Source organism: Leptonychotes weddellii, chromosome 4 (genome assembly GCF_054177405.1).
Source record: "Leptonychotes weddellii isolate Sample4059 chromosome 4, ASM5417740v2, whole genome shotgun sequence".
NCBI lineage: Eukaryota > Metazoa > Chordata > Mammalia > Carnivora > Phocidae > Leptonychotes > Leptonychotes weddellii.
Window position 1 is genome coordinate 56,982,470 of NC_138372.1, and position 22,568 is coordinate 57,005,037.

General features: G+C 35.4%; 1 long non-coding RNA gene across 1 annotated transcript in view; it reads right to left on the reverse strand.

Annotated features, from left to right (window-relative positions):
- The window catches only part of LOC145721108 (uncharacterized), a 253,522-nt gene extending 231,445 nt beyond the window's left edge, over positions 1-22,077 (reverse strand). Inside the window, exon 1 of the long non-coding RNA XR_014144573.1 lies at positions 21,740-22,077. This is a non-coding gene — a long non-coding RNA (uncharacterized LOC145721108). The remainder of the gene's footprint in view (positions 1-21,739) is intronic.
- Positions 22,078-22,568: the final 491 nt, after the last annotated feature.

Here is a 22,568-nt window from a genome sequence, read left to right on the forward strand (position 1 = left end):
TAGTTGTCCAATTAATAAAATAAATTTAAAGACTAATACTTGTTATGTCAAGGGCAGGCAGAGAGAAAAAAAAAGAAAACTAGCCTAGAGGGATTGAGTCCTCTTCTTTTTCTAGCCCCCTTTTAGTTATTTGTGGGAGTCCATTACATCCTAGATTTTGTTTGAGTTTGTCTCAGCTTGCTTCATTCAGTATATTTCCAAGTCCTTCCTTGATAATAATTTTATTCCCCTGTCTGCCTTCTCTTGGCAACAGCTGACCTGGCTATAAGCCCAAAACATGGTAAATGACAAATCACTACCAGATGAATCTCCAAGTTTTACATACAGTGTTTCCTCCAGGCTCAGAACACTTTGAGGCCCAATAAAATTACTGGAATGATTCAGAATCACAGTGAGATCCATTTTTTTGTGGAAATCCTCTAGTTCTGCTAGACAATAAAGCACTAATGAAGAGTCCCATTAATTTTCAAAATCAGAATATAGAAAATAAGTTATGACAGGCCAAGAAAAATTGTAATGGTGACTAGAAAGAAAGTTACTAAACAAATGATATCATGATAAATCCTCAGCGTTTATTTTCCTAAGCAGTTTGGTTTTGATTAAAAAAAAAAATCACTGTAAAAAATTATGCACAATTTTTTATTGAAACAGTAGAAACCAACTTCTCAAAAAAATCACACAATTTGACCATTAAAGTGTTTGTGTATATATATACATATATATATATATATATGGTTATATATATGTTTTAAATATTTGTGATGATACAGCATTGGTATATGATATTACTTTTTAGTTGTTTTTTTTTTTTAAGATTTTATCTATTTATTTGACAGAGAGAGAGAGACAGCAAGAGAGAGAACACAAGCAGGGGGAGTGGGAGAAGGAGAAGCAGGCTTCCCGCTGAGCAGGGAGCCCAATGAGATGTGGGGCTCGATCCCAGGACCCTAGGATCATGACCTGAGCCGAAGGCAGATGCTTAACGACTGAGCCACCCAGGCACCCCACTTTTTAGTTTTTTAATTTATTTTTTCATGATACTACTTTTTAAAGTTTTACTTTTTAAGACATCATTATTGGGTTTATGGATGAGTTTTTAAGGAAAATTTTTCTAGGATGTAATGAATTAAAAATAAATAGAAAATTCAGTCTATAACTGAATCCACAATAAAACCTACCCATTCAAATCACAAGGTAACTCATTTGAATATTTATAATATGTAATTCTTCATTTTTTAGGAATCTTAAGAATCTACCTTTCTCAGTCCCCAACCACAAATTTCAGATTTAAAAATCTTATTTTATTCACATGCCACAAAACTTGTTCTGAAAATAGTTGGAAACCACCTCTTAAATATATGTGATATAATTTGGGGGGAATGTTTATGACATATTAATGGTCATGTATACAAGTAAAAATGGCAAGATTTATCAAAACTGAACACCTATAAAATGCTTTGTAAAAGAATATTTAAAAAAAAGTTATAAATCAATTTGTGGGTGTTTAAAACAATGCTTATTTGCCCTGTGCTTCGCAGATTTGATTTATTCTCAAACTTGATGCTTACAACAGGTTTAGCCTTTGGCAGATCTCAAGAAACCAAATTACTCTATAATTTCCTTCTCACTGAGATACCCTCCTTAAATTTTGGTCTACTGGCAAGATCCTGCCATCAGAAGGCCTAGGTTTTAATCCTTGCCCTTTACTTAACTATGCACATTAAGAATGTTAGTAAGCAGGGGACGCCTGGGTGGCTCAGTCGGTTAAGCGTCTGCCTTCGGCTCAGGTCATGATCCCAGGGTCCTGGGATCGAGTCCCGCATTGGGCTCCGTGCTCCACGGGGAGCCTGCTTCTCCCTCTGCCTCTGTCTCTCTCTCTCTCTCTCTGTCTCTCATGAATAAATAAATAAAATCTTTAAAAAAAAAAAAAATGTTAGTAAGCAGGGCACCTGGGTGGCTCAGTCGGTTAAGTGTCTGCCTTCAGCTCAGGTCATGATCCGAGGGTCCTGGGATGGAGTCCTGTGTCAGGCTCCCTGCTCAGTGGGGAGCCTGCTTCTCCCTCACCTCCCCACTCATGTTCTCTGTCACTATTTCTCTCTCTCTCTCTCTCTCAAATAAATAAAATCTTTAAAAAAACAACAAAAAGAACGTTAGTAAGCAGGAGTCTCAGCTTCTATACCTTGAAAAATGGAAATTTGGTAATGGCTACTTATGATAGCCTATTTAAGAAGGATTATTTTTAGGATAAAAATTGAAGTGAGATTATATATAGGCAAAATGCTGTTTTAAACTACACAGTACTCCATATGATAAGGAGTACTATTCCTCGGACTGTTCTCTCTGGCCTAGCAATATTTATGCTGTACCATCTGTTCCGTTTTCACTCCCCTTTGACAGGAGTCAGTCCAAAATATCATCCTTCTAAATCTTGGGACTCAATTCAATTATGTGATCATAAGAGACCTAGAGCACTAGGTCTGAGAAATGTAGGTGCATTTCTTGGGGCTTTCTAAAATCCCTGCTCCCACCATGTTGTCTAACTTATTAGAAAGCTTCCCCCATTGGAATTAAGGCCTTGGCAGAAGAACTGGAGAGCCCTACTTACAAAAGACTTCTGCAAACAGACCAATTCCGTATCTTCCCTGAAACTATAACTCAGACAAAGCAGATGTGAATTTAAAGTGAATAGGCCTTTTTCCTACAGCCGGAGGAACAAATGTAGGGGGGTTACTGACATTAAAACAACCAAAGGGGCACGTAAAGTGAAACACTGAAGTTTATCCTAGTATCAGTAAAAGAAAAAATCTAGAATTATAATGCCACTCCAACTCTACCCCATCTCCTCTCAAAAACTAGTTTGGCTGTGAGACTAACTCCTGAAAGTTGTCACTTTTTTCTAGGTGAAAGTCTGAAGGAGTTTCAGGGTTTTTTAAAGGTTATCATTTCTTTAATGTCCTACTCACAATGAACAAGCCAAAGATGATATTAAACACAGAAATATCAACCCCTTATCCACGATCTACTATATCCATTGGAAGGAGTGGGGTACATTACAGGGGATGAGCAACTTTCCTAAAGCGACAATCTTTTTTGAAACTTTGCCCAATGTACCAATATCAAGGGAATTTAACTATATTGATTTATGGGGGCAATGTAAAAAGAATAAAACCAAAATAATGCACGCTTTTTAAATTAGTTAAGAAACTGGCTGAAGCATCCTTTCTTTTCTGTCACTATTGATTATTACCAGTTTTAAACTGCAAATTTGCAATGAATGCTCTATTCCTCAGAAAAACAAAACAAAAAATTACTATTGCATGACTGAGATAAACTCCCTTGGCCCTTCCCGATTTGCAAAGTTCTCTTCCTAGCTTCTCCCCATCTTCCTCCTTGGCTTGAAGCCATTGCCTGGGTAAGGGCCAGCCAGGGCTGACACCGAATGAATTCCAGGCAAATTTCATAGGCCAGCCTGACTTTTCCTCCAATACAGAGTACTAGAGTAAATGGTTATAATAACTAAAGCAGCACCATCCACAGGCTCTGAGTGTTTAAGGTTGATGACCCTACAAAATGAAATTTCAGTGAGCTGAAGATGGAAGTAAAAGAAACTTCAAAGGGTCACGTCTAGACAACACCTTCCTGTCTCAGGGAATTGCCTGCAACCTCCACTCAGATGCAGATGAGAGAGAAGGAAAGCCTGTCAATCCTCATTGACCACAGGTAATGGTACAGGGTAATTTCTTCTGATAATGTCACCCAAAAAGGAAATCCTACAGACTAAACCGATTAAGACCTCAAGGGAAATATCATATGAACAAAATTGTTTTTTGTTTTTCACTTTTGGGGGATTATGGGGAGGCAAAAGGGGTTATGGATGGGATTTTTAAAATTTTGACTCAAGTCTTTTTGTGTAGTCGGAAAGAAAATGGAACTAAATTTGAGAAAAATAATATTGTGGTATGTAAAACAAATATGTCTTTTACAAGTTTCCTCATTAGATATTTATGAACTCTTAAATCTTTGGTTCCCTACAATCAGAAACCATGTGCCTTTTTTAAGATAGTTATTACTTTTAAAAGAAATAAAGTTGATTTTGGTAAGATGGGTAATTTAAGTCTAATGTGTGTTTCTGAGATGAGATAGGAAGATATGACTTGTGATTGAACTGGTTTTATGTGAATATATATTTAATATGAACACGTTTATAGTATACATGCATTCATCTATAAACAGAGTGACTAAATAAGCAGGAATATGGAACGCCTGGGTGGCTCAGTCGGTTAAATGCCTGCCTTCAGCTCAGGTCATGATCCCAGAATCCTGGGATCAAGTCCCACATCAGGCTTCTTGCTCAGGAGGGAGACTGCTTCTCCATCTGCCTGCCACTTCCCCCCTGCTTGTGCGCTCTCTCTCTGATAAAAAAATAAATAAAATCATTTTTAAAAAAAGTAGGAACAATTTAATTCTAGTATTTTCAAATTATGAAGTCTTATGTGAGTAGATGTCTTAGCTTATTATGGTACTACATATTTTTATGTGATAATTGATTTTTTAAAAGAAGACAAAAACTTTGTTTTAAATTTTATATTCTCCTTTTGTCCAAATTTCCCTTTTAAAAATAGTTGTGACTATCATATCTAAGTCTTATTTTGCAGAAAAGTACAGTCTCCTGGGAGAACTGTAGAGGTGGCTATTTCACGGTCCTAGGATATCACATGGACAGTACCTACTGCAGTGTCAAACTGAGTGAGAAGAGAGGTCCACCAAAGTCTGTTTTCAAACAAGGCAGGATAGTGTGGGGCCCACCCTGGGAAACAGTTAGGAAAATAGACCCACTTGACTATCTACCATAGGTTGTAGCTAGCTACAGAGTCTGAAAAATGTAGATGACACTGGAACTGTGATGTAGTGAGAAGCATGAATCCATACCATCAGGCACATTTGCTAGCCTTTTTGATCTGGTTTTCGGCTCTTCTTTGAGTATGTTTTAGAACAGTGTGACTCAGGTATCAACATTTTAATAGACCATCAGTTATTTGTTACTAATGAAATTACACACTTAACCTCCCTAATTCAGGTTAAAAGAAGAGCTATCGCCACTGATAAAAGTCTGATTGGAAACTTCAAAGCTGTATTATTTTTAAGTTACTACTTTTCAAGTTATTATTTAAGTTATAATAATATGTTATTAAGTAATTACTTTAAGGTTAACAAATTTTACCCACGAGAAATCTTTTAAAAATTGGCTTATTAAAAATTCCTATTTTCCTGATTATAAAAATTGATGACACATTTTGAAAAAATTTGAAAAATGGAAAAACATTTGAAGAAGAAAATAAAAATCCAACATCTGACACATTTTATTCTATTCTTATTTTCTTTCCATATATTATTTTGCATATGGTTGAGATCATACTTTATATACATTTTTAAACTTAATTATATCACAAAATTTTCTCACTTGAAAATCTCTTCAGAAAAATAACTTTAATAATGATATAATAGACTATTCTAGATATATACTATATCTTAATGATTTACCTATTTTTAACATCTTGCTTGTTCCAAATAGCATGTTTTTAAAAACAACAAAAAAAGTTGCACTCCTTTTACACAAATCTGCATAAATATTTAGGAATATTTCCTCAGGATACATTTCTAGACAGACAGCTGAGGCAAAGGGTATGGATTTTTTTTAAAGTCCCTCCTCCCTAATTTAAAGATAGGCTCTTTGGTCAGTAATAGTAAATAAAAAAGCAGTAGGAAAAAATACCTATAACTTTCCCCCTTGTGCAACCACATTCCTGGCACATTAGCCATATTTCCTTCTAGTCTTTTTTCTTTCATTTTAACATACTTTAAATTATTTTGTATATATACTTTTGTATCTAGCTCTTCTCATCTAATGTATCAGAAGCATTTTCAAATAGCATTAAAATCATTTACACTTATTATTAATGACTGCATTATGCTCCATCATTTGAGTGAAGCATCATTTACACATACCACCTGAGAATGTAGATTATTTACAATTTTTCCTTGTTATAACAAAGGTCATGCCAAACACCTTCGAGTATAAACCTTAGTGAAAATTTTATATTATTTCCTTGCTTAGATTATTTAAAAAGAAATGCTGCCTTATAAACAATTTTAAAGTCTTTTTGCTACATATTATTAAAAGCTGAACCAGTACTCTGAGAAACAAACTGAGGGTTCTAGAGGGGAGGGGGATAGGGGGTTGGGTTAGCCTGGTGATGGGTATTAAAGAGGGCACGTATTGAATGGAGCACTGGGTGTTATATGAAAACAATGAATCATGGAACACTACATCAAAAACTAATGATGTAATGTATGGTGATTAACATAACATAATAAAATAAAATTTAAAAAAAGAAATTAGAAAAAAAAAAGCTGAACCAGCTTTTTCACTCGGCAAGGGTGTAGATGACACTCACCCTCACCAGCCATTAGCATCTTTTACAATTTGCTAATCTAATTTGAGTAATGAATAATCTCATTACTCTGTTATTTATATTTTTTCAGAAACTATTGTGGTTGAAAAATCTTTTCATATGTTTCTTAACCATTTGTAATTCCCCTTTTATAAAATAGTCAAGCTTTTTGCCCATTTATTTATGAGATTTCATATTTATCTGAGTTGTATGAGCTCTTTAAGAACAAAGTTATCAATTTTTTGTCACATTTACTGCAAATTTATTTCATCCTGTTACGAAATTTATTGTTTAAATAATGCACAAGACAATTTTATTTAACATTTCATAGTTTATATATAAATAATACATAAAAATTCTCTGAAATATTTTAAATATTACTAAAATAATATTAAGCAAATTACTCATGCGCATTCTTTTCTAAGAAAAGCTAACTTCCATTTACATGATTATCAACTCTAAATTAGCAGTGTTTAAATTAATAAGGCTTTTCTGGGCACCTGGGTGGCTCAGTTGGTTAAGCTACTGCCTTCGGCTCAGGTCATGATCCTGGAGTCTCAGGATCCCTGCTCAGCAGGGAGTCTGCTTCTCCCTCTGACCCTCCCCCCTCTCATGCTCTCTCTATCTCATTCTCGCTCTCTCAAATAAATAAATAAATCTTTAAAAAAAATTAATAAGGCTTTTCTGAAAGTAGGTTAAGTGTACTACCTATCTTTTGTCACTTTAAAGACCAGGGATGACTGTAAATAAATGATAATTTACATGTTTGTTTGTTTTTCCACATAGGAAAGCCTGTGAATGTAGAGAGATACTACCAAATCTGAACACTCCTACAGGGATTTCTTTTACAGATATTCCTTTACCTTTTTTTTTTTTTTATTTTGGAAATGTTAGATTTGGGTAATCAAATAAAATCAATTTCTGAGGGAAAAAAATAAAAACTACAATAGGAAAAAAAAAGTTAACACTCTTTGTTTCATAATGGAACCCAGATATTATATTCTTTTAATTGAAAAATTCTAGGTGCTTCATAATTGGCCTTTTGATACAAAATGACCTATTCAATTAGCAATTTGTGGTTCTTGGCATTGAGGTCCATAGGACAAACTAGGAAGGAGGATAAAAGTATTTCTATAAGGTAAGAAGAAATGTATATATAGCATCAACTTCAGGTTCTCCATAGCATCCTTAATTATGAAAGCGTAAAATAAGCAAACAAGTTTTCATATAATGATCTTTTTAAGTGGAGAAAAATCTAAACAAATTTGGCAAAGTTCTTCCTTTCATTACATTAAAAGTAGGAAATAAATTTCACAAAAACACTATTTAATTCACTCAAGATTATAAAGAAAGTTATTTTAATCAAAAACATAGATATTAGGTCAATATAGGCATTTATCATGATTCAACTAAATTCTCAAGTAACAGATTGGTTTTCTAGCTTCACAAAAAAAAATACTTTTTTGAATACCTGTACTGAATTGTATTATACATTTTGAAAATTATTTTGTAAATTCTAGAGAGCTAATCAAATTAAGTTATTATTCATTCTTCTTATTTTGATGCTTCTGGGGGGTTAGCAAATTTTGAGTAAAAAATTAAATTTAAAATCTACTTGGGAAAGGAGTTTGAATCATTCATTTTATAAGTAAAATATATTTATTTCATTTTATTAGGAACCAAGCTGGCCAATAAATAAGTTTAACCAAGCATAAGCATTAGAATGCATTAGGTAAAACCTTGCCAAAATAATCCAGATTATATTCAGAAATAAAGCAATTCCAAATTGATTTACATCCTTTTCCTGGTTAAAAAAAAATAAGATGCAAATTAAAGCTAATTCAGATATTCCCTATCAGTAATAAATTAGAGGAAGGGGAATGGTAAAAGGTCAGCACACATATAATCTAATTTCAAGATATGGGTTTCCCTAATTTCTTCATTAAAGATTGGAAAACTTCCATGTTTTTCCCTCAGAAATATGCTCATATATTAACAATTTACTGACTGAAAGCACAGCCATTTTTCTCAACAATGAAATGAACAATATGCATTTTAAGAATCTATACTTTTTCCATTGGATACAACAAAGGAAATAATCTACTTTTATTATTTAAAATGCAACCCAGTCTGCATGTGTGAGATACTGTGTGGGTTTTTTTATTTGTATGTTTAATATTTTAATTTTACAATGAAAATATATATTTGTAGTTAGAAAAATAATATTAATTTTTAATTAGCCCCAAAACATTTTTTTTTCTGATGTAGCTTCATGAAAAGATAAATAAATAAAAGTTTTCTTAACACAACACTACATGTTTATATTTATTAGGGGAGAAAATGTTACTAGTCCTAAAAACGAAGCCATGAAGTCATCATATCTACTGTTATAATTAATCAAATCAAATAGTTAACAAATGACAAATAATCTGGCTCAAAATTATACTTTTTTTAAACAATTACTATAACTAGGGATCCATGTATGGCTTTCTCTTCAAGCATATTTGAATCATCTAAGCACTTCATGATCATTGCTGTTCTTTCCTCCAAAGTAAGTCAAACATAAAACAAATCTATCCGGATTCACATACATACAAGAGCTTTGTGTCTAATGATTTGGATATCATGAAACTGCTGGAGCCATGCCTTTGACAAAACAGATGGAATGCAGCTAAGAAAATAAAAAGTAGTTTCCAACTCTGAATACACTGTTACTTTGTCTAAACATAACTCATTATTTCAAATTATAAAATGTAAAAATATATCTAGTGCTGGCATACCTTATGAAATGCAAAAGAAAACAAAATAACCTAGGCTCTTCATTGCAGTGTCTTTGTAGTTTGATTGAACACATCAATTATTTCAAAATGCCTTTGTCAAGGTTTTTGGGGTTTTGTTTTTCCTTGACACTGGCTTTGAACATTTTGGAGCAGATTCATTACTTATTTGTGGTCACACAGAGGAATTCATGTAAAAGTAATGCCTAAATTGTGACCCAAAATTTTAATGCCAAGATGTTGATAATGACCTATAATCTTCATTAATGAATATGTATTATATTATTTTGTTAACCAGATGTAAATATAGTTAACAAAAGATTAAAAATGTTAACTATCTTTATGATTCCACCTATATTAAATATTATATAATCTTATACAACTTAATTATAATTATTTAAGTATATTGATTATGAGGAATGAAACTGCATATTCTAATAGTTTTTAAAATATAAAGTAGTATTTTAATTTTTATTGTTACTTAAGAAAAGTTTAAATTTAAGAGCATTATTTCCTTAACTGTTTAATATGTTGCTTATCAGGAGAGAAATAAACTGTTATGATTTCTACAAAGTCTTTATTTCCTTTTATTTTTTATTTTTTGCAATTTTATTTTAATAATGACTTCAACAGTCTAAACACAAAATATCCAAAGAAATATATGACTATTCTTAAATGGTTGTTTTAATATCATTTTTTCCACAAAATATTATACTTCGCTAGTTCAGTAACAGATTAATCCTCAAGGCCTTAATACTGTATTTCCCTTAACTATAATAACAGTTTAACAGAGAATAAAGATGTTAGGAAAACAAAAAAAAATACTGAAGCCCCTTACTCTTTCATCTTGAATAAAGGCTCACTTCCCAAATTCTTTATCAAAAATAAAGAATAAGAATGCACTTGGAACAGAGTCGATTAAAATCTACCTTATTTACACTGTGATTCCGGTCAATTATTTTTATATACTCACAGATAATAAATTCAAGATATTACCAACCAATCTTCTAAAAAACACTATAATAATATATTTTCTACAATGTGGTTGTTTTGAAAACTTTTTCCAAATAGAATATCAACTCTTCATTTGGGTAATTTAAATGAAATCTTGGTTATTCCTGCTATCATTTTAATCATTCATAAATCTCTACTTAGCATTTCTCTTTGATAATTTAAGATGTTTTCTGAACAGGATTAAACATTTTCTTGTTTTCCAAGGAGAAGAGGGAAAAAAAACCTGTAAAATTAGAGATGTTTTACTTGAAATTTAAATTTTGCTGAGACTTTGGGCTTAGTGTTCTCTTAAAAATAAAACAAATCAGCCACATTTATCAACAGATACAATAGCAAGGCAGCCAAAATAAGTTATACTTCAGTATTAAGAGTGTTTTTTTATTTCCCCTTTCCCCCAGATGCCTAGAAATCCTTTCTAAAGACAAAATCCTGATTAAACTATAATATCCTAGGTGGATCTAACAGTAACATTGGCTGAAAGATATATAATGGCACTTTACCCATTACACTCTTATTGAACATAAAAGATATAAACCAAGTTCTTATGAACATTTTAAATGCATCAGATACAATATTTACTTGTAAATTGCTAGATTGGTAATGAAGCATTTTCTTACACTTAAAGATTTACAAGGAGAAAAAAAATGAAAGGATACTATAGCTCTAACCTAAAAAGATCAGCAGTAAACATGTTTAAAATTGCATGTACCATACATTAACAGCTTACTTTAAAACCACCAATATTCTGGAAAGTCTCTATTAGTAATTACTAATACATAGGTCATTAGTCAATTACCTATTGCCACCATGACTACTGACCATCAGAGAGACTAAGAGGTTACCAATTGGTAAGCCTTAGATAAGCAAAGTGAAAAGAACCTGAACCAAAAAAAAAAAAAAAGGTGCCAAGTCCAGGAAAGTCCTCTATCTTAATTGTGTGCTCTAGAACTCAGTCCTCATGCTAGAGAACTATAGACTTTTCCACTTAACCCGACCATTAAAGATTTTTCAAAACCAAAGTTCAAGTCAAAAAGAGGCAAACACCTGAAGATAGACATTTCTTGTAAAGTTTCTTAAATGTATTTCCCCCACAATTAAAATAATGAGAAACGTCTAGAGGAATGGAATATATAATTGTTAGAAAGCTTCAACTATCAGAGCTGAAGCATAACTCATTCTAAATTTTTGGCTGGCAAATATCAATAAAATATATTTACCCCCTGGATTTTACCATTTTCAAAAGCGCTCAAGTGGAGTTCTTAATTTCCTCTTGGTTCTATTTAGGGCAGAGGTACATGTTAAGACACATTCACAAAAATAAGAGATTACTATGCTTTACTTTAAAACACAAATGTCCATGACTTTTTTCTCTTTACAACACCAAAATTTATGAACACATCAAAATTTATTTTAATATAGACTTTATTTCTTAAAAACTAGGAGAAAGTAACCAATGAGGAGTGTTTGCGCCATGTAAATCCACAAACTGGAAAACATAAGCAAAACAAGTGAACAGTATCTCAATAGCGAGAGAAGAGGCGATACCCTAAAGCAAACTCCCAAAAGCATTTTGGAGACAGTTTACAGTCTAGCAAAAAAGAAAAACTAAATTCTTTATCAGACACTGAATTAACGACTGAGTTGCATACCCAACAGCTTAAAATTATTTTGTAAAGTAAAAAATGGTGGAGTTGCTGCCTTGATGAAAGTACTGTAGGAAGTACTTTCCTAAAAATGGAAGCTTCAGATGCATCATGATAAACAAGCCAGTTGGGCTATTTATTTTTCTCTGATCTAAACTACTAGATGAGCTAGTAGCCAGAAATAATTGAGAGATGTGGAAAACCTCTTTGCAAAACAGCTTCGTAAATAGCATTTTTGTGCTGAAAGTGAGATAAGTAGTAAATACTTAAAATTAAGGATTCTGAGAGTTACAACTATCAAGCCAGCAACTTCTAGTGTTTATTTGCCTTTGAGGTTTTTTTGGGTTTTTGTTTTGTTTTGTTTTTTTAAATTCTTCCTGCCCCATAGAGTATGAGGTTTTGATACTGTTGTTTGTTTTTTAAACTACACTCATCAACTCCATAGGGTCATGGCCTGTAGGAGGGAAGTAAAATTGCATCTTTTCCCCACTGTATTTCCACATTCTTCAGGATCCGACCATGAATTTATGCATTTATACAACAAATATTTATTGAGTACCTACTACAAATGAGATAAGAAGTAACAAGAAATATGTTTTAATGGACTGTTACCTTTAAAAAATCCACTAAGATTTAAATTAAAAAAATTGCAAGAGTGTTTATAGTTAAACTATCATAACTTGGTTTTGTTTAAAAAAAAAGGTAAAAAAAAATAACTTGGCTTTGTTCTTAATTCTTTTGTTTTTTAAGTATTTGCTTTATTTACTTTGAGATATTGGAGAATTTGCCCATGTCTACTTTCAGGGTTGAATTAAATTTTAAATCCTTAAATACTCAGTAGTAACCTTGAAGAAGAAAAACAAAGAAGTACTTTAAAATTTATTTTGAAGGATGTAACAAAACTCATTTGGACAGAAAAGTTTGGAAGGACTACTTTACACTAGAGAATAGGTTCATAAGTATTTTTCTATTATCATCTATTCCCAAGTATGGGAAAAATTATTTGTAAATTGTTTAATGTCTTCATCAGCAACCTGACTGTAAGCATCAAGGGATCAGGAAGGACTATGCCTGTTCTGTTCATCAGTGTGTCCCCAGTGTCTGTCACAGTGCTTGGCACACAACGGGTACTCAATAAACATATTGATAGAATATCTGCAGGCCATTTTTACCATTCTCTTGCTGCCAGAAGACAAAGTCTAGTGCTGCTCTGCTCATCACTTAGGTTATCTATACTCTATGTTTCTAAAAACAAGTTCTATCTCTCTACTCTCCCCCTTGGGAGAAGAAGAACCTTAGGTGCCACAGCTTTTTCCTTCCCCATAGAAGGGTTTTAGGCTTCACCTTCTTAAGAGCCTGGTGGTGAAGGGAAGACCAGCAATCAGCACAAATCTGGGGGCAGAAATGTAGTTAACCCCTAGGTATGTAAGCTTCTAATTCAAGAGTGTCTGAATCCATTTGCTATTCCACCAGGACTTCCTAATGAGTTTTCTCTCTTTTTTTTTTTAAAGATTTTATTTATTTATTTGACAGAGAAAGACACAGCGAAGAGAGGGAACACAAACGGGGAGTGGGAGAGGGAGAAGCAGACTCCCTGCCGAGCAGGGAGCCTGATGCGGGACTCGATCCTGGGACTCCAGGATCATGACCTGAGCCGAAGGCAGTCGCTTAACCAACTGAGCCACCCAGGCGCCCATGAGGTTTCTCTTAATAGGAAGTCTTTCTGGACCTCATCTTATAAACTCTTTGGAAAACCCCAAGCAGTTGCAAATCCCTAGGTTGCACACTAAGTACCAAAATTAAGTCATTTGAATTTAGATATGAATTACAATAGAAACCACTATCAGACTTCTTCTGTTATGTTCCCTAAGTGCCAATGAGCCCTTATCACTGTGGCTCCTTTTGTTTGTTTGCACTCAGAATGTCCCCCATAATTTATGCTTCTAGAAGTTCGTAGGGTTACCTAAGAATTGTTTATTGCTATACATTTTTTTAGAAATCTCTGATACATTATCTCATTTGATCATCACAACAACCCTATAAGTTAGTCAAAGAAGTTATTATTACCTTCATTTTCTAAATAAAAAACAGGCATAGAAAGGTCACAAGGCTAGCAAGTAGCAGAGCTGAGTCTTTTACCTGCAAGTTCAGATTTTTTTAAAAGATGACCTAATGCAGGGATCCCAAAGTAGCAATCTTCATAAGTATCTTGACACTCAGTTTTTAAAACGAAAATTAATTTGAATGTGCATAAGCAAGGTATGTCACAGGCCTCCCACTCCGTATTGTATTTTATTGGGACCCCTTCCCACTTTCATGTTACTACCTGGTCACTGAAGTTATTTGCATTGAGATCCCATCAAAAAGAATAGCCATTCATTTATTCAATGATCCATCCATTTGTTCATCACAGTACAGCCACTATTTGAAACACTGGGAATCTCAAGTTTCGTAAGACATGGTCGCTGCCCTCAAAAGTTTTCAAGCTAGTGAGGAACTCAGATAAGCCCACCTAAACAACTGGGTAGCAGACAGAGGAATGGACAAAGTGCCAGCCAAGCATGAAGATCAGGTATTTAAATCAGAATGTGGGGATCAGGGGCGCCTGGGTGGCTCAGTTGTTGAGCGTCTGCCTTCGGCTCAGGTCATGATCCCAGGATGCTGGGATCGAGCCCCGCATCGAGCCCTGCATCGAGCCCCGCATCAAGCCCCGCATTGCGCCCTGTATGGAGCCCTGCATAGGGCTCCCTGCTCTGTGGGAAGCCTGCTTCTCCCTCTCCCACTCCCTCTGCTTGTATTCCCTCTCTCGCTATGTCTCTCTCTGTCAAATAAGTAAATAAAATCTTTAAAAAAAAAAAAGAATGTGGGGATCAGATCATGGAAGGTAATCACTGTATGGCTAGTATAAGTCTCCATTATCTCTCTCACTTAGGTTTTCAAGTGGCATTCCAGACTGCAACTTTCAAAATTTAAATTGTGAGTATTTATTAACATTCTGTCATATAGAATGAAAACTACAGACATAGCTTCAGGTTAAGTTCAAATCATTACAGATTTGTGTTAAATTTTGGTAATGATGTTTTAGAGGAGAGCCTAAGGCTACAGTTCTACCATAGATTTAAGAATTTTTAAAATAGATCTTCAAAATACAATGAAAAGACAAATAAGAGACATGCCTTATTTCTGATCAATAAAGAAAAATATATTCAATATTAGTGGCTAGATTAAAGCCACCTCAAATGTTTTATTTAGCACTATGTATACCATTGTGTTCTAAGTACACATGATCTTATACTAAATTTAGGGAAGGTAAAAAGCCACATAACCAAAATTTACCTAAAAGGAACATATCCAGTTTTCTGTGTATTATTACCTAATACTTGCTAAGTTTCTGGATGTAGAAAAACTAAAATATATTTTTAAAACTATTTGTTAATTTGTTAAAAGGGCTCTGGCTCAACCACAACATGAAAACTGTTTAGATTTCACATGTCTTGGAATTTTTACCAAAAACCTTAATTCAGTCAAAGATTGTCATGTGATAGTTTTATATTCAAGTCTTTAAACTCTTAGCTTCAAGAATCAGTATATATAGGGGTGCCTGGGTGGCTCAGTCGTTAAGCGTCTGCCTTCGGCTCAGGTCATGATCCCAGGGTCCTGGGATCGAGCCCCGCATCGGGCTCTCCGCTCGGCTCATACAGCTTCTCCCTCTCCCACTTCCCCTGCTTGTGTTCCCTCTCTCGCTGTGTCTCTCTCTGTCAAATAAATAAATAAAATCTTTAAAAAAAAAAAAGAATCAGTGTATATAAAGAGCTAAAGAATGTGCTGACTGTTCTTTGCTATACACCTTGAACCTTTCTCATATCATTCTGGATGCTCTTGGTTGAACCAAAAATATCTAATTCAAGATAAACCATAGGAGTAATGTAGAGGCACAGGTTACCACAGAAGATGTTTGTCACTCATTTTCTGAGTTCTGCCCCCATTTCTCCTCCCTGTGTCAGTTTCATCCTTAGGTATTTCCTTCATGGCCACAAAATGAATACATTTGCTACATGCTTCCTTGTTTATATCTACAGAAAATAAGGACACTCCAATATCCTAAGGATCAAACAAAATTCCCAAGGATCATTTTGATCAATCTTGTTTCATTCATTCAACAAATTTTATTGATCACCTATTGTATGTCAGGTACTATTCTTGGTACTGGGTATTAGCAACGAACAAAACATACTCCCTATTCTCGTGCAGCTTAAGTTCCTGAAACCATCCCTGAATCAATCACAGTGAGGACTGGTTTACCCCCATTAGTTTGGCACTTGCAGATTTAGGGTTAGGATCAATCCTAATCAAACCACATGGCTACAACACAATGCTGTAAGGAACAGATCTTGGTAAGACAATTGCAATGTTCATCACTTGACCTGGTAATATTTTGGCAATGGATATTGATAATTACTGAGATCAATTAGTACACAATTCTATATGAATTGAAAAAATATATATATATATAGGATTATTTTATATGGAAATAACCTATACCTTGAGGAGAATGGAAGTAATCTTCTGCAGTGGTAAAATGGGTTGCAAATCTCATCCCCAGGATGATGAGACTTCTGTTTTACCCAGCTACTACCGAGATGTTGGCCACCTAAAATAAAACATTAGCCATGCCAGTGTTTTTACCACCATAATCAATGTCAGGAACTATACTGTAAAACTTTTTTAAAAAATGTATTTTTTAGAAAGTAAAATATCATATGCTCCAGACCAAGCCTGCACTGTTCTAGTTCCCCCTTCAGTTTCTTTCATGGCTACAGTCTTCATCCTTGACTGCAGTCCACTGCCTAAGGAGGCCTGAATGGAGAACGGCCAGATTCATTATAACTACCAGAAAAACAAACAAAAAATGCATGTCATATTCATGATGGGTGATAAGTCTTCTTGAAATAAAGGACACAAAGAAGAATATGTTGAGCTTATTAACAAATGACCTATCAGATCATGTTACCAGTTTTTAGCTCTGCCTTATCTGCATCATTAGCAGGGTGTATTTACACCAAACTCTAAGGCTGAATCACCAAAAATAAGATGCCAGAGCTATAACATTAGGAGAATCACATTCAGCTGTGGACATCAATTAAACAAGCTAGCAACTACCCAACTTGATGAATATGGTTGCTTAAAGAAAAATCACCTCCAGTTTGGAAGGAAATGCTTGAGGAGAAGACAGCGTTTAAGTTAGGTTTTAAAGACTGAGAGAGGAGCACTGGAAGAATGATGCCTGTTTGGGAATAATCTCATTTTGTCAGACCTGGATTCATATGCTTGGCTGGAGTCAGCTAACTTTTCTTAAGATAATTCTGCCTAGCTTTGGAGAAGAACTGCTGCTGGTGAGAGATCAGAGTTTAGTCTCAGCAAATAAACTATGATACAATGGTACTCTTAAACAGAGGTATAACCTGAAGAAAAATTTCCCTCTGGAGGACAGTCATAACTAAGATTTCAAAGCTGTTTTGAGAAAAGCTCTTGAAAATCTGTGAGCAGTGATTTACCATTAAAAACTAGAAAGATTTTCAATGATAAGTTACTCTTATGACCCTTATTCCCCCCACCCCCCAAAAAAACAAAAAACAAAACTGGTGAGACTGGGGCTCAGAAAGTTAAGTGATTTGCCCAAGGTCATCATACAGCTAAAAATCAAAGGAGCTGAAAGTGAACTATAGGCTGTAAGAGCTTTCACTTCTGCTGGAGTGGAAGCAAGGGATTGAGGAAAATGGAAAGAATCAGAAATGAAATGTGCAACAATACCCAGTAGGAATCAACTGGTCACATAAACAGATCTGTGATTATGGCAAAATGAGATGCAATATCCTCAAAAGGAAAGCATAATGCAGACTTATTCCAAAAACCATGATTAAACAGAAGACAATTAAAATACAATGTCTCTTCAAGGGTAAAAGACATTCAATTAATTCAATCATATGATTGCTCCTTTCTCTCCTGATATTTTTCATCAATGTATATAAAAGAAGAAAATTATACTCTAAAAATTAATCTCTAAAAGTATTAGAGAGAGTAATTAAATTTAACTTGGCTTTAATTCTTGTAAGTGCTAAAGAAACTTTAAATCTCCATTTTTTACTCTAAATTCCCAACAAACCTTTTTATAAACAAAACTTTTTAAAAAGTCTGCTAAACAGTTACTCCCCAATTTGTGTGAAAAAATAAACCCAGCCTTGTAGTTTTAAGATAATTAATTCTCAAAGCTAGCAAATATATGTTGGAAAAATAACAAATTGACTTAAATGATAGTCTTTATAGAGTTCTCCTTTCCTTTCCCAATCACCTATAAAAGTTTATAGAGATGAAAATATAAAATTATTTTGTCGGAGAGGGAAGTGGTAAGAGGAAAAGAACTACTTTAGATTTTAGAATTAAACAAACTAAAAAATATTTCTAGCTCAAAACAGTGTCCCACCACTATTCTTTCAGCAGATTCTACAACAGACCCAAGAAATAATTGTGATGCAAGACTCAAAATAATTGAGCAGATGTTTCAGGAACAGGAAGTTAATACTGTCCCCTTCCTATACCTGAAAATGTACAGAATATATAAGTTATCTCAGAAGCCATACAGCCTTCTGGGGATAGTTCACTTTTGTTCATTTCATTCCACACAAATATGTTTAAATTTTTTTTTTTAAAGATTTTATTTATTTATTTGAGAGAGAGAGAATGAGAGAGAGCACATGAGAGGGGGGAGGGTCAGAGGGAGAAGTAGACTCCCTGCCAAGCAGGGAGCCCGATGCGGGACTCGATCCAGAGACTCCAGGATCATGACCTGAGCCGAAGGCAGTCGCTCAACCAACTGAGCCACCCAGGCGCCCCTGTTTAAAATTTTTTAAACATATACAAAGTGTTGTGATGAGATCATCTACTTTACCAATTCAGAGCCCAAGGAGTAGATAGAGATCATTATAGAATTGCAGGGATGAGCTAGTTGTATTTTTGTCAGTCTCCTTAATGGATTGAAAATTTTCTGAGAGCAAGGACCACCCATGTCTTACTCTTCTTTATATCCCCAGCACTGGTACTTTGTCGGTGTTTGATAAATTGAACGCACAAAGATGCATACAGTGTTCTTTCAATAATTATTAACATTCATTTTGAGATCATCTCCCTTTTATACTGATGTAACTGCAAAAAAATTTTAAGAAAATACATCTAGTTAATTATTCTTCTAATCCCAGGTTTTATATGAGTATAACTATGAACTAAATATGTGTAGGAACAGGCATCAGACCTTAAAGAAGCACATAGAAAATTGGTGGTGCAACACTCCAAATTGACTAAATCAGGTTTGTTATTTTATCCAATAAATAGTATAAGCAGATTAATTGGAACCAGACATGTGAAGATTCATAAGGGTTTTTTTTGTAACATCAGTTATTAAAAACAAAATTTATAGGTTACATTTCAGCACATCTAACTTAATAGTTTAAGGAAAACATAGATCTTGATAAATAATTTTCTAGAAGTGTATGTAGGCAGAAATGTTATGAGAATGGTTCCCTTTTCTGCAACCAGATTTATCTCACAGTAACAAAGTACTGAATTCCAAGTCTTACATAAATAATGCCAATTACCTATATCACCACAGATATATTTTATATACAAATTAAATACCCCAAAACAAAGATTTGTTTTCCTATAGAAACAACTAGAAAGAGACTATACACCTCTAAGCAGTTACTTTTAATCATAGCCTCTGCAATAAAAGCAGTCTGTCCAGGTAACAACTGAAAGAATGTGCAACCTGTTTGGGGCAGATTTCAATCAAAGGAAACTTCTTTGTCAATTGAAGAATACTGATTTCCCAGAATGAATGTCAGAAGCTTATTAACCCAAATGCCAAGCCATATATTTCTGGGCTTATAACTAAAATATCATGTGAAACTATTTTTAAGGCTTTACACCAGGATATACACTTTGGATATAAACAAAATAGGTAATGTATCAACAGGAATGTTACATTTTAGAAAAGATTTTGAAAACATGCAGCCAGATTCACTTTTTCAAGCCAATTCCAGTCTTGTAGTGGTGCCATTATTAGCTATATATGCTTAGCCACCAAATTTGATACTTGAATATTTTTTGAATTGTCACAAATAGCTCTACTTTTAAGGAGTTCAGAAGTGGGTAACATTGCCTGTTAGCTTTTGAAAACACTGTGTAAAACCTGTATGAGTGGTCACAGGATAAAAAGAAAAAAATACCATTTTAGTTAGGCTCAATGATTAAGTTTATCTGCATGCGTTACACTTAATATATTTTTGATACAGTTACATTACAATGTTATTCTACTTTATTATTTAAACCAGTTTATACTCTTGGGAATAGTGTCAAGAACACAAATTCCTAGATTTAATATATGTAGTGAAACATATACAAATACATAAATCATCAAAACTATACATTAACTCTCAATAGCCACTGTGTTCAAATGTGTGTATGTGTGTGTGTGTGTGTGTGTGTGTGTGTGTGTGGCAGTTGTTTATTTGGGTGATTATTTGATTTTAATTTAATAGTTTTGTTTCCAAATACTTTTATTTTTAACATCTTTACTGTTTTAATATTGTTCTTCCTAACCAACATTTAGCTAAACTGCTGTTGACCTGCATAAATGTGTTTCTGATGTCTGTCAGCAAGTATAAAAGCATAATTTCATTAAAGTGTATTATATATGCTCAGGACTGAGAGAACATTATAAAATGTAGAAGTTTGGCTAAAGTTCAACAGGGCATCAAATAGCACTGGCAAGAACTTTCTTAAACAGATGGTGTAAAATCTTGCTAACACAATAGTGTGTACTTAACATAGGAACAATATCAGAAACAGATGTGCCGCAAATGACCAAAGTACCAAACAGAAACAATAAACATGGATATATATTAAAAACGATGCCCTTGCCAACTGAAAAAAAAAAAAGAAAAGAAAAGAGAAAGAAAAACACTGAACAAATGCATTTCCTTGTCAAATAAGAAATGCTACCGATATTTTTCCACACCAAGGCTGGCACACACATATTTTTCGCTTTGGCTTCCCCTTATGCATTGATATTTTATCTCTGTCAGGGTGGCCAAAATTAAGAACATAATTTTATTAGACACATTTAAAAAACTAATCATGTTAAAAGAAAATAAGAGAAATTTAGCAGATCTGTGGGCTTCGAGCCATCATTTGAAACTGAAAATATTCTCATCAGTCGAGAAATCTCTTTCTCTCTCCCCCTTCCACACACACACACACACACACACACACCTTTTAGAAGAGTGTATACAAGTGCCTGGTCAGTTAAAATTATTTGCCCAAGCGTTACACAACAGTATTAAAAGTACTAAGGGCCAAGCGACTACGACTGGCACAGAAACTAAAGCCAAGTAGAAGAAACTCGAATCCCTGCAGAGGCCATCTGAGGCTGTAAGCGTTTCCCCGCTGGGCTCAGGTCAGGCCTAGCGCCCCTAGGCCCTGGCTCTCCAGGGCCCGGCATGCCTGAGTAAACTCCGCTCCTGGAGGAAGACTAGTCCACCAGGCGACCTGGAATCCGCAGCAGGTCTCAGACCCGTGTGTCTCCCGCTCCAGCCTTCATTCCCCCGACTGGGCATCCTCAGCCTGTCCACTTTACTGAACAGCTCAGACACACCTTGTTCTGGCCTAGTCAGGCCTTGCCCCATTACTTTCTTTGTTGTTGGCTTGGGTTTTTGGCTTTACCTTTTCATTTAACAGCTTTCTGTGGGGTACTAGGATAAACACTCCGGGACTTTTGAAGAGTTGAGCAAGAGTTACCTACCTATTTACGGGCAGATACGGCTGAGGGGAAGGAGGGCTTGGGCCTTGGGTCTCCTCCAGACGCTGACTTTCTCAGGAAAGAAAAGTCCTAACATCCTCTGGAAGCTAGATGAGACGAATGTTTCGCATTTGAAACCTAAGCCTCCGCCCTAGGGTCGCCCACCGAAAAGGGCGCGAGGAGGCCAGTGGGCAAACCCACCAGGACGAGGAGCCTGCCTCAGAGCCCGGCCTGGGGTAGACATTCTGGCGCTCAGAGCCGCGGCCACCCTCCTCCCCGAGTTTGGGTTAGTGAGGTGGGGGTTCACGCAGGGTCCCCGCCTGCCTTTCCGACCAGAGCACGTTTCTGGGCGTTTGCCCTTTGCCGCGCGCTGCGCCCACACGCCTCGGCGCCTCCCGGAGTGCACCGCGCGGCGGGGACGTTCCCGGCTTGTCCCCGGCTGCAGCCTGGCTGGGACTGCGACCCAGAGGGCTGAAGGGCAGAGTCCTGAACGCCGTCAGGACCTGCGTGGGGAGGTCGCCTCCAAAGCCCGCCCGCGGGGAATGGCCTCACACCCACAGGAGACAGCCTGCAGGCCTCCGCCTCGGGCTGGGGAGTTACCAAGGAAATACAACAATATTTATGACCAGCAGGCGATGAGAACGTGTTTTCCCAGCACGCGATCTACCCCCATCCTCCTTCAACTTCTCAGCCCTCTAGTCCGTTTTCCCCGCGGGCTCCACACGTGTGTCCGAGCCTTACATAATTGACCACGAGCGGAGGTCAGGTCCCTCCAGCCGAGCCCCCCCTTCCCCCCCACTCCCGCTCCTAAGAGAATTCCAGCTTCCAGGAC